We start from the raw sequence: 20,624 nt of genomic DNA on the forward strand, positions 1-20,624 counted from the left end.
CACCTGATAAATTAAATTTTTGGCCAAAATGATTTTTTCTAAATGACTTTAAAAGAAAGTGTACATAAACTATGAATGTGGGCAAAAAAGGTAAGTTGTATTTAAACTAAGGTTAATGCATAAATATTACTGTCTTTTCCTGCATCACGGCAGGAAATAATCGTACTAGCATGCAACACTTCCCACAAGTACTTATGTTACAGAAAAAATAAAAAATGTTAAGGACTCCCCTTTGGGGAATCAAACCCCGGTCTCCTGCGTGACAGGCGGGGATACTCACCACTATACTAACGAGGAACAACTTGACATGTGTTTTTGGGAAAACTCCCTCCAATGGGGAGATTTCAATGCCATCTCTGCCGCTAATCAGAAGATGCACAACTTAAATCAACATTTTGCTGAATGGTAAGCTGCTTTGCTTGATGCAAAAGTAAAAAAAAAATGTGTAGTTAGCGGGATTGTTGCCAAACAGAGAGAATTGAAAAAAAACATAGACTGCATTATTTACATGACCCTGAGTAAAGAGAGTGTAAGATTAAGCTAAAGCAGTATTTTCCTGGCACAGTATATATTTGCCAACTGTTTTTTGGGTTTTCGTCAGGAGACACTCCTGTACAGTCATGCATGGATAATCTGCTACACTACAATATGACTCAAAGGACATTTTATGAAATTAATGCTCCAAAACATTTCAAAAAGATGTTTCTTATCCCTTTCAAGAAATATATTTAGCTATATTTTCCTGCATATTTTTATCTCTTTTTATGCATAATAATGGCTTGCTTTAATTCTGTTACCTTTTGCCATTAACACTCATTAAAAATGCCCTGCTAAATGACGTAAAACAACTGACACAAAATATTTTGTCACAGAGGACAATAGTATATGTTTTCTAAAATTGGGAATTTTTTATGTTTTTGGCTAATCTAAAGTGTTTGTTAATCACCTGATAAATTAAATTTTTGGCCAAAATGATTTTTTCTAAATGACTTTAAAAGAAAGTGTACATAAACTATGAATGTGGGCAAAAAAGGTAAGTTGTATTTAAACTAAGGTTAATGCATAAATATTACTGTCTTTTCCTGCATCACGGCAGGAAATAATCGTACTAGCATGCAACACTTCCCACAAGTGCTTATGTTACACAAAAAATAAAAAATGTTAAGGACTCCCCGTCGGGGAATCGAACCCCGGTCTCTCGCGTGACAGGTGGGGATACTCACCACTATACTAACAAGGAATAACTTGACATGTGTTTTTGGGGAAACTCCCTCAAATGGGGAGATTTTAAAGCCATCTCTGCCGCTAATCAGAAGATGCACAACTTAAATCAACTTTTTGCTGAATGGTAAGCTACTTTGCTTGATGCAAAAGTAAACAAAAATGTGTAGTTAGCGGGATTGTTGCCAAACAGAGAGAATTGAAAAAAAACATAGACTGCATTATTTACATGACCCTGAGTAGAGAGAGTGTAACATTAAGCTAAAGCAGTATTTTCCTGGCACAGTATATATTTGCCCACTGTTTTTCGGGTTTTCGTCAGGAGACACTCCTGTACAGTCATGCATGGATAATCTGCTACACTACAATATGACTCGAAGGACATTTTATGAAATTAATGCTCCAAAACATTTCAAAAAGATGTTTCTTATCCCTTTCAAGAAATATATTTAGCTATATTTTCCTGCATATTGTTATCCCTTTTTATGCATAATAATGGCTTGCTTTAATTCTGTTACCTTTTGCCATTAACACTGATTAAATATGCCCTGCTAAATGACGTAAAACAACTGACACAAAATATTTTGTCACAGAGGACAATAGTATATGTTTTCTAAAATTGGGAATTTTTAATGTTTTTGGCTAATCTAAAGTGTTTGTTAATCACCTGATAAATTAAATTTTTGGCCAAAATGATTTTTTCTAAATGACTTTAAAAGAAAGTGTACATAAACTATGAATGTGGGCAAAAAAGGTAAGTTGTATTTAAACTAAGGTTAATGCATAAATATTACTGTCTTTTCCTGCATCACGGCAGGAAATAATCGTACTAGCATGCAACACTTCCCACAAGTGCTTATGTTACAGAAAAAATAAAAATTGTTAAGGACTCCCCTTTGGGGAATCGAACCCCGGTCTCCCGCGTGACAGGCGGGGATACTCACCACTATACTAACGAGGAATAACTTGACATGTGTTTTTGGGAAAACTCCCTCCAATAGGGAGATTTTAATGCCATCTCTGCCGCTAATCAGAAGATGCACAACTTAAATCAACATTTTGCTGAATGGTAAGCTGCTTTGCTTGATGCAAAAGTAAAAAAAAATGAGTAGTTAGCGGGATTGTTGCCAAACAGAGAGAATTGAAAAAAAACATAGACTGCATTATTTACATGACCCTGAGTAAAGAGAGTGTAAGATTAAGCTAAAGCAGTATTTTCCTGGCACAGTATATATTTGCCCACTGTTTTTTGGGTTTTCGTCAGGAGACACTCCTGTACAGTCATGCATGGATAATCTGCTACACTACAATATGACTCGAAGGACATTTTATGAAATTAATGCTCCAAAACATTTCAAAAAGATGTTTCTTATCCCTTTCAAGAAATATATTTAGCTATATTTTCCTGCATATTTTTATCTCTTTTTATGCATAATAATGGCTTGATTTAATTCTGTTACCTTTTGCCATTAACACTCATTAAAAATGCCCTGCTAAATGACGTAAAACAACTGACACAAAATATTGTGGCACAGAGGACAATAGTATATGTTTTCTAAAATTGGGAAATTTTTATGTTTTTGGCTAATCTAAAGTGTTTGTTAATCACCTGATAAATTAAATTTTTGGCCAAAATTATTTTTTCTAAATGACTTTAAAAGAAAGTGTACATAAACTATGAATGTGGGCAAAAAAGGTAAGTTGTATTTAAACTAAGGTTAATGCATAAATATTACTGTCTTTTCCTGCATCACGGCAGGAAATAATCGTACTAGCATGCAACACTTCCCACAAGTGCTTATGTTACAGAAAAAATAAAAATTGTTAAGGACTCCCCGTCGGGGAATCGAACCCCGGTCTCCCGCGTGACAGGCAGGGATACTCACCACTATACTAACGAGGAATAACTTGACATGTGTTTTTGGGAAAACTCCCTCCAATGGGGAGATTTTAATGCCATCTCTGCTGCTAATCAGAAGATGCACAACTTAAATCAACATTTTGCTGAATGGTAAGCTGCTTTGCTTGATGCAAAAGTAAACAAAAATGTGTAGTTAGCGGGATTGTTGCCAAACAGAGAGAATTGAAAAAAAACATAGACTGCATTATTTACATGACCCTGAGTAAAGAGAGTGTAAGATTAAGCTAAAGCAGTATTTTCCTAGCACAGTATATATTTGCCCACTGTTTTTTGGGTTTTCGTCAGGAGACACTCCTGTACAGTCATGCATGGATAATCTGCTACACTACAATATGACTCGAAGGACATTTTATGAAATTAATGCTCCAAAACATTTCAAAAAGATGTTTCTTATCCCTTTCAAGAAATATATTTAGCTATATTTTCCTGCATATTGTTATCCCTTTTTATGCATAATAATGGCTTGCTTTAATTCTGTTACCTTTTGCCATTAACACTCATTAAAAATGCCCTGCTAAATGACGTAAAACAACTGACACAAAATATTTTGGCACAGAGGACAATAGTTTATGTTTTCTAAAATTGGGAATTTTTAATGTTTTTGGCTAATCTAAAGTGTTTGTTAATCACCTGATAAATTAAATTTTTGGCCAAAATGATTTTTTCCAAATGACTTTAAAAGAAAGTGTACATAAACTATGAATGTGGGCAAAAAAGGTAAGTTGTATTTAAACTAAGGTTAATGCATAAATATTACTGTCTTTTCCTGCATCACGGCAGGAAATAATCGTACTAGCATGCAACACTTCCCACAAGTGCTTATGTTACAGAAAAAATAAAAAATGTTAAGGACTCCTCTTTGGGGAATCGAACCCCAGTCTCCCGCGTGACAGGCGGGGATACTCACCACTATACTAACGAGGAATAACTTGACATGTGTTTTTAGGGAAACTCCCTCCAATGGGGAGATTTTAATGCCATCTCTGCCGCTAATCAGAAGATGCACAACTTAAATCAACATTTTGCTGAATGGTAAGCTACTTTGCTTGATGAAAAAGTAAACAAAAATGTGTAGTGAGCGGGATTGTTGCCAAACAGAGAGAATTGAAAAAAAACATAGACTGCATTATTTACATGACCCTGAGTAAAGAGAGTGTAAGATTAAGCTAAAGCAGTATTTTCCTGGCACAGTATATATTTGCCCACTGTTTTTTGGGTTTTCGTCAGGAGACACTCCTGTACAGTCATGCATGGATAATCTGCTACACTACAATATGACTCGAAGGACATTTTGTGAAATTAATGCTCCAAAACATTTCAAAAAGATGTTTCTTATCCCTTTCAAGAAATATATTTAGCTATATTTTCCTGCATATTGTTATCCCTTTTTATGCATAATAATGGCTTGCTTTAATTCTTTTACCTTTTGCCATTAACACTAATTAAATATGCCCTGCTAAATGACGTAAAACAACTGACACAAAATATGTTGTCACAGAGGACAATAGTATATGTTTTCTAAAATTGGGAATTTTTAATGTTTTTGGCTAATCTAAAGTGTTTGTTAATCACCTGATAAATTAAATTTTTGGCCAAAATGATTTTTTCTAAATGACTTTAAAAGAAAGTGTACATAAACTATGAATGTGGGCAAAAAAGGTAAGTTGTATTTAAACTAAGGTTAATGCATAAATATTACTGTCTTTTCCTGCATCACGGCAGGAAATAATCGTACTAGCATGCAACACTTCCCACAAGTGCTTATGTTACAGAAAAAATAAAAATGTTAAGGACTCCTCTTTCGGGGAATCGAACCCCGGTCTCCCGCGTGACAGGCGGGGATACTCACCACTATACTAACGAGGAATAACTTGACATGTGTTTTTGGGGAAACTCCCTCCAATGGGGAGATTTTAATGCCATCTCTGCCGCTAATCAGAAGATGCACAACTTAAATCAACATTTTGCTGAATGGTAAGCTACTTTGCTTGATGCAAAAGTATACAAAAATGTGTAGTTAGCGGGATTGTTGCCAAACAGAGAGAATTGAAAAAAAACATAGACTGCATTATTTACATGACCTTGAGTAGAGAGAGTGTAAGATTAAGCTAAAGCAGTATTTTCCTGGCACAGTATATATTTGCCCAATGTTTTTCGGGTTTTTATCAGGAGATACTCCTGTACAGTCATGCATGGATAATCTGCTACACTACAATATGACTCAAAGGACATTTTATGAAATTAATGCTCCAAAACATTTCAAAAAGATGTTTCTTATTCCTTTCAAGAAATATATTTAGCTATATTTTCCTGCATATTGTTATCCCTTTTTATGCATAATAATGGCTTGCTTTAATTCTGTTACCTTTTGCCATTAACACTGATTAAATATGCCCTGCTAAATGACGTAAAACAACTGACACAAAATATTTTGTCACAGGGGACAATAGTATATGTTTTCAAAAATTGGGAATTTTTAATGTTTTTGGCTAATCTAAAGTGTTTGTTAATCACCTGATAAATTAAATTTTTGGCCAAAATGATTTTTTCTAAATGACTTTAAAAGAAAGTGTACATAAACTATGAATGTGGGCAAAAAAGGTAAGTTGTATTTAAACTAAGGTTAATGCATAAATATTACTGTCTTTTCCTGCATCACGGCAGGAAATAATCGTACTAGCATGCAACACTTCCCACAAGTGCTTATGTTACAGAAAAAATGTTAAGGACTCCCCGTCGGGGAATCGAACCCCGGTCTCCCGCGTGACAGGCAGGGATACTCACCACTATACTAACGAGGAATAACTTGACTTGTGTTTTTGGGAAAACTCCCTCCAATGGGGAGATTTTAATGCAATCTCTGCCGCTAATCAGAAGATGCACAACTTAAATCAACATTTTGCTGAATGGTAAGCTGCTTTGCTTGATGCAAAAGTAAACAAAAATGTGTAGTTAGCGGGATTGTTGCCAAACAGAGAGAATTGAAAAAAAACATAGACTGCATTATTTACATGACCCTGAGTAAAGAGAGTGTAAGATTAAGCTAAAGCAGTATTTTCCTAGCACAGTATATATTTGCCCACTGTTTTTTGGGTTTTCGTCAGGAGACACTCCTGTACAGTCATGCATGGATAATCTGCTACACTACAATATGACTCGAAGGACATTTTATGAAATTAATGCTCCAAAACATTTCAAAAAGATGTTTCTTATCCCTTTCAAGAAATATATTTAGCTATATTTTCCTGCATATTGTTATCCCTTTTTATGCATAATAATGGCTTGCTTTAATTCTGTTACCTTTTGCCATTAACACTCATTAAAAATGCCCTGCTAAATGACGTAAAACAACTGACACAAAATATTTTGGCACAGAGGACAATAGTTTATGTTTTCTAAAATTGGGAATTTTTAATGTTTTTGGCTAATCTAAAGTGTTTGTTAATCACCTGATAAATTAAATTTTTGGCCAAAATGATTTTTTCCAAATGACTTTAAAAGAAAGTGTACATAAACTATGAATGTGGGCAAAAAAGGTAAGTTGTATTTAAACTAAGGTTAATGCATAAATATTACTGTCTTTTCCTGCATCACGGCAGGAAATAATCGTACTAGCATGCAACACTTCCCACAAGTGCTTATGTTACAGAAAAAATAAAAAATGTTAAGAACTCCTCTTTGGGGAATCGAACCCCAGTCTCCCGCGTGACAGGCGGGGATACTCACCACTATACTAACGAGGAATAACTTGACATGTGTTTTTAGGGAAACTCCCTCCAATGGGGAGATTTTAATGCCATCTCTGCCGCTAATCAGAAGATGCACAACTTAAATCAACATTTTGCTGAATGGTACGCTGCTTTGCTTGATGAAAAAGTAAACAAAAATGTGTAGTTAGCGGGATTGTTGCCAAACAGAGAGAATTGAAAAAAAACATAGACTGCATTATTTACATGACCCTGAGTAAAGAGAGTGTAAGATTAAGCTAAAGCAGTATTTTCCTGGCACAGTATATATTTGCCCACTGTTTTTTGGGTTTTCGTCAGGAGACACTCCTGTACAGTCATGCATGGATAATCTGCTACACTACAATATGACTCGAAGGACATTTTATGAAATTAATGCTCCAAAACATTTCAAAAAGATGTTTCTTATCCCTTTCAAGAAATATATTTAGCTATATTTTCCTGCATATTGTTATCCTTTTTTATGCATAATAATGGCTTGCTTTAATTCTTTTACCTTTTGCCATTAACACTGATTAAATATGCCCTGCTAAATGACGTAAAACAACTGACACAAAATATTTTGTCACAGAGGACAATAGTATATGTTTTCTAAAATTGGGAATTTTTAATGTTTTTGGCTAATCTAAAGTGTTTGTTAATCACCTGATAAATTAAATTTTTGGCCAAAATGATTTTTTCTAAATGACTTTAAAAGAAAGTGTACATAAACTATGAATGTGGGCAAAAAAGGTAAGTTGTATTTAAACTAAGGTTAATGCATAAATATTACTGTCTTTTCCTGCATCACGGCAGGAAATAATCGTACTAGCATGCAACACTTCCCACAAGTGCTTATGTTACACAAAAAATAAAAAATGTTAAGAACTCCCCGTCGGGGAATCGAACCCCGGTCTCCCGCGTGACAGGCGGGGATACTCACCACTATACTAACGAGGAATAACTTGACATGTGTTTTTGGGGAAACACCCTCAAATGGGGAGATTTTAATGCCATCTCTGCCGCTAATCAGAAGATGCACAACTTAAATCAACATTTTGCTGAATGGTAAGCTACTTTGCTTGATGCAAAAGTATAAAAAAATGTGTAGTTAGCGGGATTGTTGCCAAACAGAGAGAATTGAAAAAAAACATAGACTGCATTATTTACATGACCTTGAGTAGAGAGAGTGTAAGATTAAGCTAAAGCAGTATTTTCCTGGCACAGTATATATTTGCCCAATGTTTTTCGGGTTTTCATCAGGAGACACTCCTGTACAGTCATGCATGGATAATCTGCTACACTACAATATGACTCAAAGGACATTTTATGAAATTAATGCTCCAAAACATTTCAAAAAGATGTTTCTTATCCCTTTCAAGAAATATATTTAGCTATATTTTCCTGCATATTGTTATCCCTTTTTATGCATAATAATGGCTTGCTTTAATTCTGTTACCTTTTGCCATTAACACTCATTAAAAATGCCCTGCTAAATGACGTAAAACAACTGACACAAAATATTGTGGCACAGAGGACAATAGTATATGTTTTCTAAAATTGGGAAATTTTTATGTTTTTGGCTAATCTAAAGTGTTTGTTAATCACCTGATAAATTAAATTTTTGGCCAAAATGATTTTTTCTAAATGACTTTAAAAGAAAGTGTACATAAACTATGAATGTGGGCAAAAAAGGTAAGTTGTATTTAAACTAAGGTTAATGCATAAATATTACTGTCTTTTCCTGCATCACGGCAGGAAATAATCGTACTAGCATGCAACACTTCCCACAAGTGCTTATGTTACACAAAAAATAAAAAATGTTAAGAACTCCCCGTCGAGGAATCGAACCCCGGTCTCCCGCGTGACAGGCGGGGATACTCACCACTATACTAACGAGGAATAACTTGACTTGTGTCTTTGGGGAAACACCCTCAAATGGGGAGATTTTAATGCCATCTCTGCCGCTAATCAGAAGATGCACAACTTAAATCAACATTTTGCTGAATGGTAAGCTACTTTGCTTGATGCAAAAGTATAAAAAAATGTGTAGTTAGCGGGATTGTTGCCAAACAGAGAGAATTGAAAAAAAACATAGACTGCATTATTTACATGACCCTGAGTAGAGAGAGTGTAAGATTAAGCTAAAGCAGTATTTTCCTGGCACAGTATATATTTGCCCAATGTTTTTCGGGTTTTCATCAGGAGACACTCCTGTACAGTCATGCATGGATAATCTGCTACACTACAATATGACTCAAAGGACATTTTATGAAATTAATGCTCCAAAACATTTCAAAAAGATGTTTCTTATCCCTTTCAAGAAATATATTTAGCTATATTTTCCTGCATATTGTTATCCCTTTTTATGCATAATAATGGCTTGCTTTAATTCTGTTACCTTTTGCCATTAACACTGATTAAATATGCCCTGCTAAATGACGTAAAACAACTGACACAAAATATTTTGTCACAGGGGACAATAGTATATGTTTTCAAAAATTGGGAATTTTTAATGTTTTTGGCTAATCTAAAGTGTTTGTTAATCACCTGATAAATTAAATTTTTGGCCAAAATGATTTTTTCTAAATGACTTTAAAAGAAAGTGTACATAAACTATGAATGTGGGCAAAAAAGGTAAGTTGTATTTAAACTAAGGTTAATGCATAAATATTACTGTCTTTTCCTGCATCACGGCAGGAAATAATCGTACTAGCATGCAACACTTCCCACAAGTGCTTATGTTACACAAAAAATAAAAAATGTTAAGAACTCCCCGTCGGGGAATCGAACCCCGGTCTCCCGCGTGACAGGCGGGGATACTCACCACTATACTAACGAGGAATAACTTGACATGTGTTTTTGGGGAAACACCCTCAAATGGGGAGATTTTAATGCCATCTCTGCCGCTAATCAGAAGATGCACAACTTAAATCAACATTTTGCTGAATGGTAAGCTACTTTGCTTGATGCAAAAGTATAAAAAAATGTGTAGTTAGCGGGATTGTTGCCAAACAGAGAGAATTGAAAAAAAACATAGACTGCATTATTTACATGACCTTGAGTAGAGAGAGTGTAAGATTAAGCTAAAGCAGTATTTTCCTGGCACAGTATATATTTGCCCAATGTTTTTCGGGTTTTCATCAGGAGACACTCCTGTACAGTCATGCATGGATAATCTGCTACACTACAATATGACTCAAAGGACATTTTATGAAATTAATGCTCCAAAACATTTCAAAAAGATGTTTCTTATCCCTTTCAAGAAATATATTTAGCTATATTTTCCTGCATATTGTTATCCCTTTTTATGCATAATAATGGCTTGCTTTAATTCTGTTACCTTTTGCCATTAACACTGATTAAATATGCCCTGCTAAATGACGTAAAACAACTGACACAAAATATTTTGTCACAGAGGACAATAGTATATGTTTTCTAAAATTGGGAATTTTTTATGTTTTTGGCTAATCTAAAGTGTTTGTTAATCACCTGATAAATTAAATTTTTGGCCAAAATGATTTTTTCTAAATGACTTTAAAAGAAAGTGTACATAAACTATGAATGTGGGCAAAAAAGGTAAGTTGTATTTAAACTAAGGTTAATGCATAAATATTACTGTCTTTTCCTGCATCACGGCAGGAAATAATCGTACTAGCATGCAACACTTCCCACAAGTGCTTATGTTACACAAAAAATAAAAAATGTTAAGAACTCCCCGTCGGGGAATCGAACCCCGGTCTCCCGCGTGACAGGCGGGGATACTCACCACTATACTAACGAGGAATAACTTGACATCTGTTTTTGGGGAAACTCCCTCAAATGGGGAGATTTTAATGCCATCTCTGCCGCTAATCAGAAGATGCACAACTTAAATCAACATTTTGCTGAATGGTACGCTGCTTTGCTTGATGAAAAAGTAAACAAAAATGTGTAGTTAGCGGGATTGTTGCCAAACAGAGAGAATTGAAAAAAAACATAGACTGCATTATTTACATGACCCTGAGTAAAGAGAGTGTAAGATTAAGCTAAAGCAGTATTTTCCTGGCACAGTATATATTTGCCCACTGTTTTTTGGGTTTTCGTCAGGAGACACTCCTGTACAGTCATGCATGGATAATCTGCTACACTACAATATGACTCGAAGGACATTTTATGAAATTAATGCTCCAAAACATTTCAAAAAGATGTTTCTTATCCCTTTCAAGAAATATATTTAGCTATATTTTCCTGCATATTGTTATCCTTTTTTATGCATAATAATGGCTTGCTTTAATTCTTTTACCTTTTGCCATTAACACTGATTAAATATGCCCTGCTAAATGACGTAAAACAACTGACACAAAATATTTTGTCACAGAGGACAATAGTATATGTTTTCTAAAATTGGGAATTTTTAATGTTTTTGGCTAATCTAAAGTGTTTGTTAATCACCTGATAAATTAAATTTTTGGCCAAAATGATTTTTTCTAAATGACTTTAAAAGAAAGTGTACATAAACTATGAATGTGGGCAAAAAAGGTAAGTTGTATTTAAACTAAGGTTAATGCATAAATATTACTGTCTTTTCCTGCATCACGGCAGGAAATAATCGTACTAGCATGCAACACTTCCCACAAGTGCTTATGTTACACAAAAAATAAAAAATGTTAAGAACTCCCCGTCGGGGAATCGAACCCCGGTCTCCCGCGTGACAGGCGGGGATACTCACCACTATACTAACGAGGAATAACTTGACATGTGTTTTTGGGGAAACACCCTCAAATGGGGAGATTTTAATGCCATCTCTGCCGCTAATCAGAAGATGCACAACTTAAATCAACATTTTGCTGAATGGTAAGCTACTTTGCTTGATGCAAAAGTATAAAAAAATGTGTAGTTAGCGGGATTGTTGCCAAACAGAGAGAATTGAAAAAAAACATAGACTGCATTATTTACATGACCTTGAGTAGAGAGAGTGTAAGATTAAGCTAAAGCAGTATTTTCCTGGCACAGTATATATTTGCCCAATGTTTTTCGGGTTTTCATCAGGAGACACTCCTGTACAGTCATGCATGGATAATCTGCTACACTACAATATGACTCAAAGGACATTTTATGAAATTAATGCTCCAAAACATTTCAAAAAGATGTTTCTTATCCCTTTCAAGAAATATATTTAGCTATATTTTCCTGCATATTGTTATCCCTTTTTATGCATAATAATGGCTTGCTTTAATTCTGTTACCTTTTGCCATTAACACTGATTAAATATGCCCTGCTAAATGACGTAAAACAACTGACACAAAATATTTTGTCACAGGGGACAATAGTATATGTTTTCAAAAATTGGGAATTTTTAATGTTTTTGGCTAATCTAAAGTGTTTGTTAATCACCTGATAAATTAAATTTTTGGCCAAAATGATTTTTTCTAAATGACTTTAAAAGAAAGTGTACATAAACTATGAATGTGGGCAAAAAAGGTAAGTTGTATTTAAACTAAGGTTAATGCATAAATATTACTGTCTTTTCCTGCATCACGGCAGGAAATAATCGTACTAGCATGCAACACTTCCCACAAATGCTTATGTTACACAAAAAATAAAAAATGTTAAGAACTCCCCGTCGGGGAATCGAACCCCGGTCTCCCGCGTGACAGGCGGGGATACTCACCACTATACTAACGAGGAATAACTTGACATCTGTTTTTGGGGAAACTCCCTCAAATGGGGAGATTTTAATGCCATCTCTGCCGCTAATCAGAAGATGCACAACTTAAATCAACATTTTGCTGAATGGTACGCTGCTTTGCTTGATGAAAAAGTAAACAAAAATGTGTAGTTAGCGGGATTGTTGCCAAACAGAGAGAATTGAAAAAAAACATAGACTGCATTATTTACATGACCCTGAGTAAAGAGAGTGTAAGATTAAGCTAAAGCAGTATTTTCCTGGCACAGTATATATTTGCCCACTGTTTTTTGGGTTTTCGTCAGGAGACACTCCTGTACAGTCATGCATGGATAATCTGCTACACTACAATATGACTCGAAGGACATTTTATGAAATTAATGCTCCAAAACATTTCAAAAAGATGTTTCTTATCCCTTTCAAGAAATATATTTAGCTATATTTTCCTGCATATTGTTATCCTTTTTTATGCATAATAATGGCTTGCTTTAATTCTTTTACCTTTTGCCATTAACACTCATTAAAAATGCCCTGCTAAATGACGTAAAACAACTGACACAAAATATTGTGGCACAGAGGACAATAGTATATGTTTTCTAAAATTGGGAAATTTTTATGTTTTTGGCTAATCTAAAGTGTTTGTTAATCACCTGATAAATTAAATTTTTGGCCAAAATGATTTTTTCTAAATGACTTTAAAAGAAAGTGTACATAAACTATGAATGTGGGCAAAAAAGGTAAGTTGTATTTAAACTAAGGTTAATGCATAAATATTACTGTCTTTTCCTGCATCACGGCAGGAAATAATCGTACTAGCATGCAACACTTCCCACAAGTGCTTATGTTACACAAAAAATAAAAAATGTTAAGAACTCCCCGTCGGGGAATCGAACCCCGGTCTCCCGCGTGACAGGCGGGGATACTCACCACTATACTAACGAGGAATAACTTGACATGTGTTTTTGGGGAAACACCCTCAAATGGGGAGATTTTAATGCCATCTCTGCCGCTAATCAGAAGATGCACAACTTAAATCAACATTTTGCTGAATGGTAAGCTACTTTGCTTGATGCAAAAATATAAAAAAATGTGTAGTTAGCGGGATTGTTGCCAAACAGAGAGAATTGAAAAAAAACATAGACTGCATTATTTACATGACCTTGAGTAGAGAGAGTGTAAGATTAAGCTAAAGCAGTATTTTCCTGGCACAGTATATATTTGCCCAATGTTTTTCGGGTTTTCATCAGGAGACACTCCTGTACAGTCATGCATGGATAATCTGCTACACTACAATATGACTCAAAGGACATTTTATGAAATTAATGCTCCAAAACATTTCAAAAAGATGTTTCTTATCCCTTTCAAGAAATATATTTAGCTATATTTTCCTGCATATTGTTATCCCTTTTTATGCATAATAATGGCTTGCTTTAATTCTGTTACCTTTTGCCATTAACACTGATTAAATATGCCCTGCTAAATGACGTAAAACAACTGACACAAAATATTTTGTCACAGGGGACAATAGTATATGTTTTCAAAAATTGGGAATTTTTAATGTTTTTGGCTAATCTAAAGTGTTTGTTAATCACCTGATAAATTAAATTTTTGGCCAAAATGATTTTTTCTAAATGACTTTAAAAGAAAGTGTACATAAACTATGAATGTGGGCAAAAAAGGTAAGTTGTATTTAAACTAAGGTTAATGCATAAATATTACTGTCTTTTCCTGCATCACGGCAGGAAATAATCGTACTAGCATGCAACACTTCCCACAAGTGCTTATGTTACACAAAAAATAAAAAATGTTAAGAACTCCCCGTCGGGGAATCGAACCCCGGTCTCCCGCGTGACAGGCGGGGATACTCACCACTATACTAACGAGGAATAACTTGACATGTGTTTTTGGGGAAACTCCCTCAAATGGGGAGATTTTAATGCCATCTCTGCCGCTAATCAGAAGATGCACAACTTAAATCAACATTTTGCTGAATGGTACGCTGCTTTGCTTGATGAAAAAGTAAACAAAAATGTGTAGTTAGCGGGATTGTTGCCAAACAGAGAGAATTGAAAAAAAACATAGACTGCATTATTTACATGACCTTGAGTAGAGAGAGTGTAAGATTAAGCTAAAGCAGTATTTTCCTGGCACAGTATATATTTGCCCAATGTTTTTCGGGTTTTCATCAGGAGACACTCCTGTACAGTCATGCATGGATAATCTGCTACACTACAATATGACTCAAAGGACATTTTATGAAATTAATGCTCCAAAACATTTCAAAAAGATGTTTCTTATCCCTTTCAAGAAATATATTTAGCTATATTTTCCTGCATATTGTTATCCCTTTTTATGTATAATAATGGCTTGCTTTAATTCTGTTACCTTTTGCCATTAACACTGATTAAATATGCCCTGCTAAATGACGTAAAACAACTGACACAAAATATTTTGTCACAGGGGACAATAGTATATGTTTTCAAAAATTGGGAATTTTTAATGTTTTTGGCTAATCTAAAGTGTTTGTTAATCACCTGATAAATTAAATTTTTGGCCAAAATGATTTTTTCTAAATGACTTTAAAAGAAAGTGTACATAAACTATGAATGTGGGCAAAAAAGGTAAGTTGTATTTAAACTAAGGTTAATGCATAAATATTACTGTCTTTTCCTGCATCACGGCAGGAAATAATCGTACTAGCATGCAACACTTCCCACAAGTGCTTATGTTACACAAAAAATAAAAAATGTTAAGAACTCCCCGTCGGGGAATCGAACCCCGGTCTCCCGCGTGACAGGCGGGGATACTCACCACTATACTAACGAGGAATAACTTGACATCTGTTTTTGGGGAAACTCCCTCAAATGGGGAGATTTTAATGCCATCTCTGCCGCTAATCAGAAGATGCACAACTTAAATCAACATTTTGCTGAATGGTAAGCTACTTTGCTTGATGCAAAAGTAAACAAAAATGTGTAGTTAGCGGGATTGTTGCCAAACAGAGAGAATTGAAAAAAAACATAGACTGCATTATTTACATGACCTTGAGTAGAGAGAGTGTAAGATTAAGCTAAAGCAGTATTTTCCTGGCATAGTATATATTTGCCCACTGTTTTTCGGGTTTTCGTCTTACAGTCATGCATGGATAATCTGCTACACTACAATATGACTCAAAGGACATTTTATGAAATTAATGCTCCAAAACATTTCAAAAAGATGTTTCTTATCCCTTTCAAGAAATATATTTAGCTATATTTTCCTGCATATTTTTATCTCTTTTTATGCATAATAATGGCATGCTTTAATTCTGTTACCCTTTTGCCATTAACACTCATTAAAAATGCCCTGCTAAATGACGTAAAACAACTGACACAAAATATTGGTGGCACAGAGGACAATAGTATATGTTTTCTAAAATTGGGAAATTTTATGTTTTTGGCTAATCTAAAGTGTTTGTTAATCACCTGATAAATTAAATTTTTGGCCAAAATGATTTTTTTCTAAATGACTTTAAAAGAAAGTGTACATAAACTATGAATGTGGGCAAAAAAGGTAAGTTGTATTTAAACTAAGGTTAATGCATAAATATTACTGTCTTTTCCTGCATCACGGCAGGAAATAATCGTACTAGCATGCAACACTTCCCACAAGTGCTTATGTTACAGAAAAAATAAAAATTGTTAAGGACTCCCCGTCAGGGAATCGAACCCTGGTCTCCCGCGTGACAGGCGGGGGATACTCACCACTATACTAACGAGGAATAACTTGACATGTGTTTTTGGGAAAACTCCCTCCAATGGGGAGATTTCAATGCCATCTCTGCCGCTAATCAGAAGATGCACAACTTAAATCAACATTTTGCTGAATGGTAAGCTGCTTTGCTTGATGCAAAAGTAAAAAAAAAATGTGTAGTTAGCGGGATTGTTGCCAAACAGAGAGAATTGAAAAAAAACATAGACTGCATTATTTACATGACCCTGAGTAAAGAGAGTGTAAGATTAAGCTAAAGCAGTATTTTCCTGGCACAGTATATATTTGCCCCACTGTTCTTTGGGTTTTCGTCAGGAGACACTCCTGTACAGTCATGCATGGATAATCTGCTACACTACAATATGACTCGAAGGACATTTTATGAAATTAATGCTCCAAAACATTTCAAAAAGATGTTTCTTATCCCTTTCAAGAAATATATTTAGCTATATTTTCCTGCATATTTTTATCCCTTTTTATGCATAATAATGGCTTGCTTTAATTCCGTTACCTTTTGCCATTAACACTCATTAAAAATGCCCTGCTAAATGATGTAAAACAACTGACACAAAATATTGTGGCACAGAGGACAATAGTATATGTTTTCTAAAATTGGGAATTTTTAATGTTTTTTGGCTAATCTAAAGTTTTTGTTAATCACCTGATAAATTAAATTTTTGGCCAAAATGATTTTTTCTAAATGACTTTAAAAGAAAGTGTACATAAACTATGAATGTGGGCAAAAAAGGTAAGTTGTATTTAAACTAAGGTTAATGCATAAATATTACTGTCTTTTCCTGCATCACGGCAGGAAATAATCGTACTAGCATGCAACATTTCCCACAAGTGCTTATGTTACAGAAAAAATAAAAATTGTTAAGGACTCCCCGTCAGGGAATCGAACCCCGGTCTCCCGCGTGACAGGCGGGGGATACTCACCACTATACTAACGAGGAATAACCTGACATGTGTTTTTGGGAAAACTCCCTCCAATAGGGAGATTTTAATGCCATCTCTGCCGCTAATCAGAAGATGCACAACTTAAATCAACATTTTGCTGAATGGTAAGCTGCTTTGCTTGATGCAAAAGTAAAAAAAAATGTGTAGTTAGCGGGATTGTTGCCAAACAGAGAGAATTAAAAAAAAACATAGACTGCATTATTTACATGACCCTGAGTAAAGAGAGTGTAAGATTAAGTTAAAGCAGTATTTTCCTGGCACAGTATATATTTGCCCACTTTTTTTTGGGTTTTCGTCAGGAGACACTCCTGTACAGTCATGCATGGATAATCTGCTACACTACAATATGACTCGAAGGACATTTTATGAAATTAATGCTCCAAAACATTTCAAAAAGATGTTTCTTATCCCTTTCAAGAAATATATTTAGCTATATTTTCCTGCATATTTTTATCCCCTTTTTATGCATAATAATGGCTTGCTTTAATTCTTTTACCTTTTGCCATTAACACTGATTAAATATGCCCTGCTAAATGACGTAAAACAACTGACACAAAATATTTTGTCACAGAGGACAATAGTATATGTTTTCTAAAATTGGGAATTTTTAATGTTTTTGGCTAATCTAAAGTGTTTGTTAATCACCTGATAAATTAAATTTTTGGCCAAAATGATTTTTTCTAAATGACTTTAAAAGAAAGTGTACATAAACTATGAATGTGGGCAAAAAAAGGTAAGTTGTATTTAAACTAAGGTTAATGCATAAATATTACTGTCTTTTCCTGCATCACGGCAGGAAATAATCGTACTAGCATGCAACACTTCCACAAGTGCTTATGTTACAGAAAAAATAAAAAATGTTAAGGACTCCTCTTTCGGGGAATTGAACCCCGGTCTCCCGCGTGACAGGCGGGGATACTCACCACTATACTAACGAGGAATAACTTGACATGTGTTTCTGGGGAAACTCCCTCCAATGGGGAGATTTTAATGCCATCTCTGCCGCTAATCAGAAGATGCACAACTTAAATCAACATTTTGCTGAATGGTAAGCTACTTTGCTTGATGCAAAAGTATACAAAAATGTGTAGTTAGCGGGATTGTTGCCAAACAGAGAGAATTAAAAAAAAACATAGACTGCATTATTTACATGACCTTGAGTAGAGAAAGTGTAAGATTAAGCTAAAGCAGTATTTTCCTGGCACAGTATATATTTGCCCCAATGTTTTTCGGGTTTTCATCAGGAGACACTCCTGTACAGTCATGCATGGATATTCTGCTACACTACAATATGACTCAAAGGACATTTTATGAAATTAATGCTCCAAAACATTTCAAAAAGATGTTTCTTATCCCTTTCAAGAAATATATTTAGCTATATTTTCCTGCATATTTTTATCTCTTTTTATGCATAATAATGGCTTGCTTTAATTCTGTTACCTTTTGCCATTAACACTCATTAAAAATGCCCTGCTAAATGACGTAAAACAACTGACACAAAATATTTTGTCACAGAGGACAATAGTATATGTTTTCTAAAATTGGGAATTTTTTATGTTTTTGGCTAATCTAAAGTGTTTGTTAATCACCTGATAAATTAAATTTTTGGCCAAAATGATTTTTTCTAAATGACTTTAAAAGAAAGTGTACATAAACTATGAATGTGGGCAAAAAAGGTAAGTTGTATTTAAACTAAGGTTAATGCATAAATATTACTGTCTTTTCCTGCATCACGGCAGGAAATAATCGTACTAGCATGCAACACTTCCCACAAGTGCTTATGTTACACAAAAAATAAAAAATGTTAAGTACTCCCCGTCGGGGAATTGAACCCCGGTCTCCCGCGTGACAGGTGGGGATACTCACCACTATACTAACGAGGAATAACTTGACATGTGTTTTTGGGGGAAACTCCCCTCAAAATGGGGAGATTTTAATGCCATCTCTGCCGCTAATCAGAAGATGCACAACTTAAATCAACATTTTGCTGAATGGTAAGCTACTTTGCTTGATGCAAAAGTAAACAAAAATGTGTAGTTAGCGGGATTGTTGCCAAACAGAGAGAATTGAAAAAAAACATAGACTGCATTATTTACATGACCTTGAGTAGAGAGAGTGTAAGATTAAGCTAAAGCAGTATTTTCCTGGCACAGTATATATTTGCCCACTGTTTTTCGGGTTTTCGTCAGGAGACACTCCTGTACAGTCATGCATGGATAATCTGCTACACTACAATATGACTCGAAGGACATTTTATGAAATTAATGCTCCAAAACATTTCAAAAAGATGTTTCTTATCCCTTTCAAGAAATATATTTAGCTATATTTTCCTGCATATTGTTATCCTTTTTTATGCATAATAATGGCTTGCTTTAATTCTTTTACCTTTTGCCATTAACACTGATTAAATATGCCCTGCTAAATGACGTAAAACAACTGACACAAAATATTTTGTCACAGAGGACAATAGTATATGTTTTCTAAAATTGGGAATTTTTAATGTTTTTGGCTAATCTAAAGTGTTTGTTAATCACCTGATAAATTAAATTTTTGGCCAAAATGATTTTTTCTAAATGACTTTAAAAGAAAGTGTACATAAACTATGAATGTGGGCAAAAAAGGTAAGTTGTATTTAAACTAAGGTTAATGCATAAATATTACTGTCTTTTCCTGCATCACGGCAGGAAATAATCGTACTAGCATGCAACACTTCCCACAAGTGCTTATGTTACACAAAAAATAAAAAATGTTAAGAACTCCCCGTCGGGGAATCGAACCCCGGTCTCCCGCGTGACAGGCGGGGATACTCACCACTATACTAACGAGGAATAACTTGACATGTGTTTTTGGGGAAACACCCTCAAATGGGGAGATTTTAATGCCATCTCTGCCGCTAATCAGAAGATGCACAACTTAAATCAACATTTTGCTGAATGGTAAGCTACTTTGCTTGATGCAAAAGTATAAAAAAATGTGTAGTTAGCGGGATTGTTGCCAAACAGAGAGAATTGAAAAAAAACATAGACTGCATTATTTACATGACCTTGAGTAGAGAGAGTGTAAGATTAAGCTAAAGCAGTATTTTCCTGGCACAGTATATATTTGCCCAATGTTTTTCGGGTTTTCATCAGGAGACACTCCTGTACAGTCATGCATGGATAATCTGCTACACTACAATATGACTCAAAGGACATTTTATGAAATTAATGCTCCAAAACATTTCAAAAAGATGTTTCTTATCCCTTTCAAGAAATATATTTAGCTATATTTTCCTGCATATTGTTATCCCTTTTTATGCATAATAATGGCTTGCTTTAATTCTGTTACCTTTTGCCATTAACACTGATTAAATATGCCCTGCTAAATGACGTAAAACAAC

At 34.6% G+C, this 20,624-nt stretch overlaps 13 non-coding genes across 13 annotated transcripts; all 13 read right to left on the minus strand.

The window, feature by feature from the left end:
- Positions 1-3,052: 3,052 nt before the first annotated feature.
- Positions 3,053-3,124, minus strand: TRNAD-GUC (transfer RNA aspartic acid (anticodon GUC)). Its single transcript has one exon. It is a non-coding gene; the product is annotated as a tRNA-Asp (tRNA).
- Positions 3,125-5,871: 2,747 nt separating this feature from the next.
- TRNAD-GUC (transfer RNA aspartic acid (anticodon GUC)) lies at positions 5,872-5,943 on the minus strand. Its single transcript has one exon. It is a non-coding gene; the product is annotated as a tRNA-Asp (tRNA).
- A 1,812-nt stretch (positions 5,944-7,755) lies between these two features.
- On the minus strand, positions 7,756-7,827 carry TRNAD-GUC (transfer RNA aspartic acid (anticodon GUC)). The gene has a single exon. It is a non-coding gene; the product is annotated as a tRNA-Asp (tRNA).
- Positions 7,828-8,697: 870 nt separating this feature from the next.
- Positions 8,698-8,769, minus strand: TRNAD-GUC (transfer RNA aspartic acid (anticodon GUC)). Its single transcript has one exon. It is a non-coding gene; the product is annotated as a tRNA-Asp (tRNA).
- An 870-nt stretch (positions 8,770-9,639) lies between these two features.
- TRNAD-GUC (transfer RNA aspartic acid (anticodon GUC)) lies at positions 9,640-9,711 on the minus strand. The gene has a single exon. It is a non-coding gene; the product is annotated as a tRNA-Asp (tRNA).
- An 870-nt stretch (positions 9,712-10,581) lies between these two features.
- TRNAD-GUC (transfer RNA aspartic acid (anticodon GUC)) lies at positions 10,582-10,653 on the minus strand. Its single transcript has one exon. It is a non-coding gene; the product is annotated as a tRNA-Asp (tRNA).
- Positions 10,654-11,523: 870 nt separating this feature from the next.
- On the minus strand, positions 11,524-11,595 carry TRNAD-GUC (transfer RNA aspartic acid (anticodon GUC)). The gene has a single exon. It is a non-coding gene; the product is annotated as a tRNA-Asp (tRNA).
- Positions 11,596-12,465: 870 nt separating this feature from the next.
- Positions 12,466-12,537, minus strand: TRNAD-GUC (transfer RNA aspartic acid (anticodon GUC)). The gene has a single exon. It is a non-coding gene; the product is annotated as a tRNA-Asp (tRNA).
- An 870-nt stretch (positions 12,538-13,407) lies between these two features.
- TRNAD-GUC (transfer RNA aspartic acid (anticodon GUC)) lies at positions 13,408-13,479 on the minus strand. Its single transcript has one exon. It is a non-coding gene; the product is annotated as a tRNA-Asp (tRNA).
- Positions 13,480-14,349: 870 nt separating this feature from the next.
- Positions 14,350-14,421, minus strand: TRNAD-GUC (transfer RNA aspartic acid (anticodon GUC)). The gene has a single exon. It is a non-coding gene; the product is annotated as a tRNA-Asp (tRNA).
- An 870-nt stretch (positions 14,422-15,291) lies between these two features.
- Positions 15,292-15,363, minus strand: TRNAD-GUC (transfer RNA aspartic acid (anticodon GUC)). The gene has a single exon. It is a non-coding gene; the product is annotated as a tRNA-Asp (tRNA).
- Positions 15,364-16,222: 859 nt separating this feature from the next.
- Positions 16,223-16,295, minus strand: TRNAD-GUC (transfer RNA aspartic acid (anticodon GUC)). The gene has a single exon. It is a non-coding gene; the product is annotated as a tRNA-Asp (tRNA).
- A 3,706-nt stretch (positions 16,296-20,001) lies between these two features.
- Positions 20,002-20,073, minus strand: TRNAD-GUC (transfer RNA aspartic acid (anticodon GUC)). The gene has a single exon. It is a non-coding gene; the product is annotated as a tRNA-Asp (tRNA).
- Positions 20,074-20,624: the final 551 nt, after the last annotated feature.

Source organism: Mixophyes fleayi, chromosome 10 (assembly GCF_038048845.1).
Source record: "Mixophyes fleayi isolate aMixFle1 chromosome 10, aMixFle1.hap1, whole genome shotgun sequence".
NCBI classification, from domain to species: domain Eukaryota; kingdom Metazoa; phylum Chordata; class Amphibia; order Anura; family Limnodynastidae; genus Mixophyes; species Mixophyes fleayi.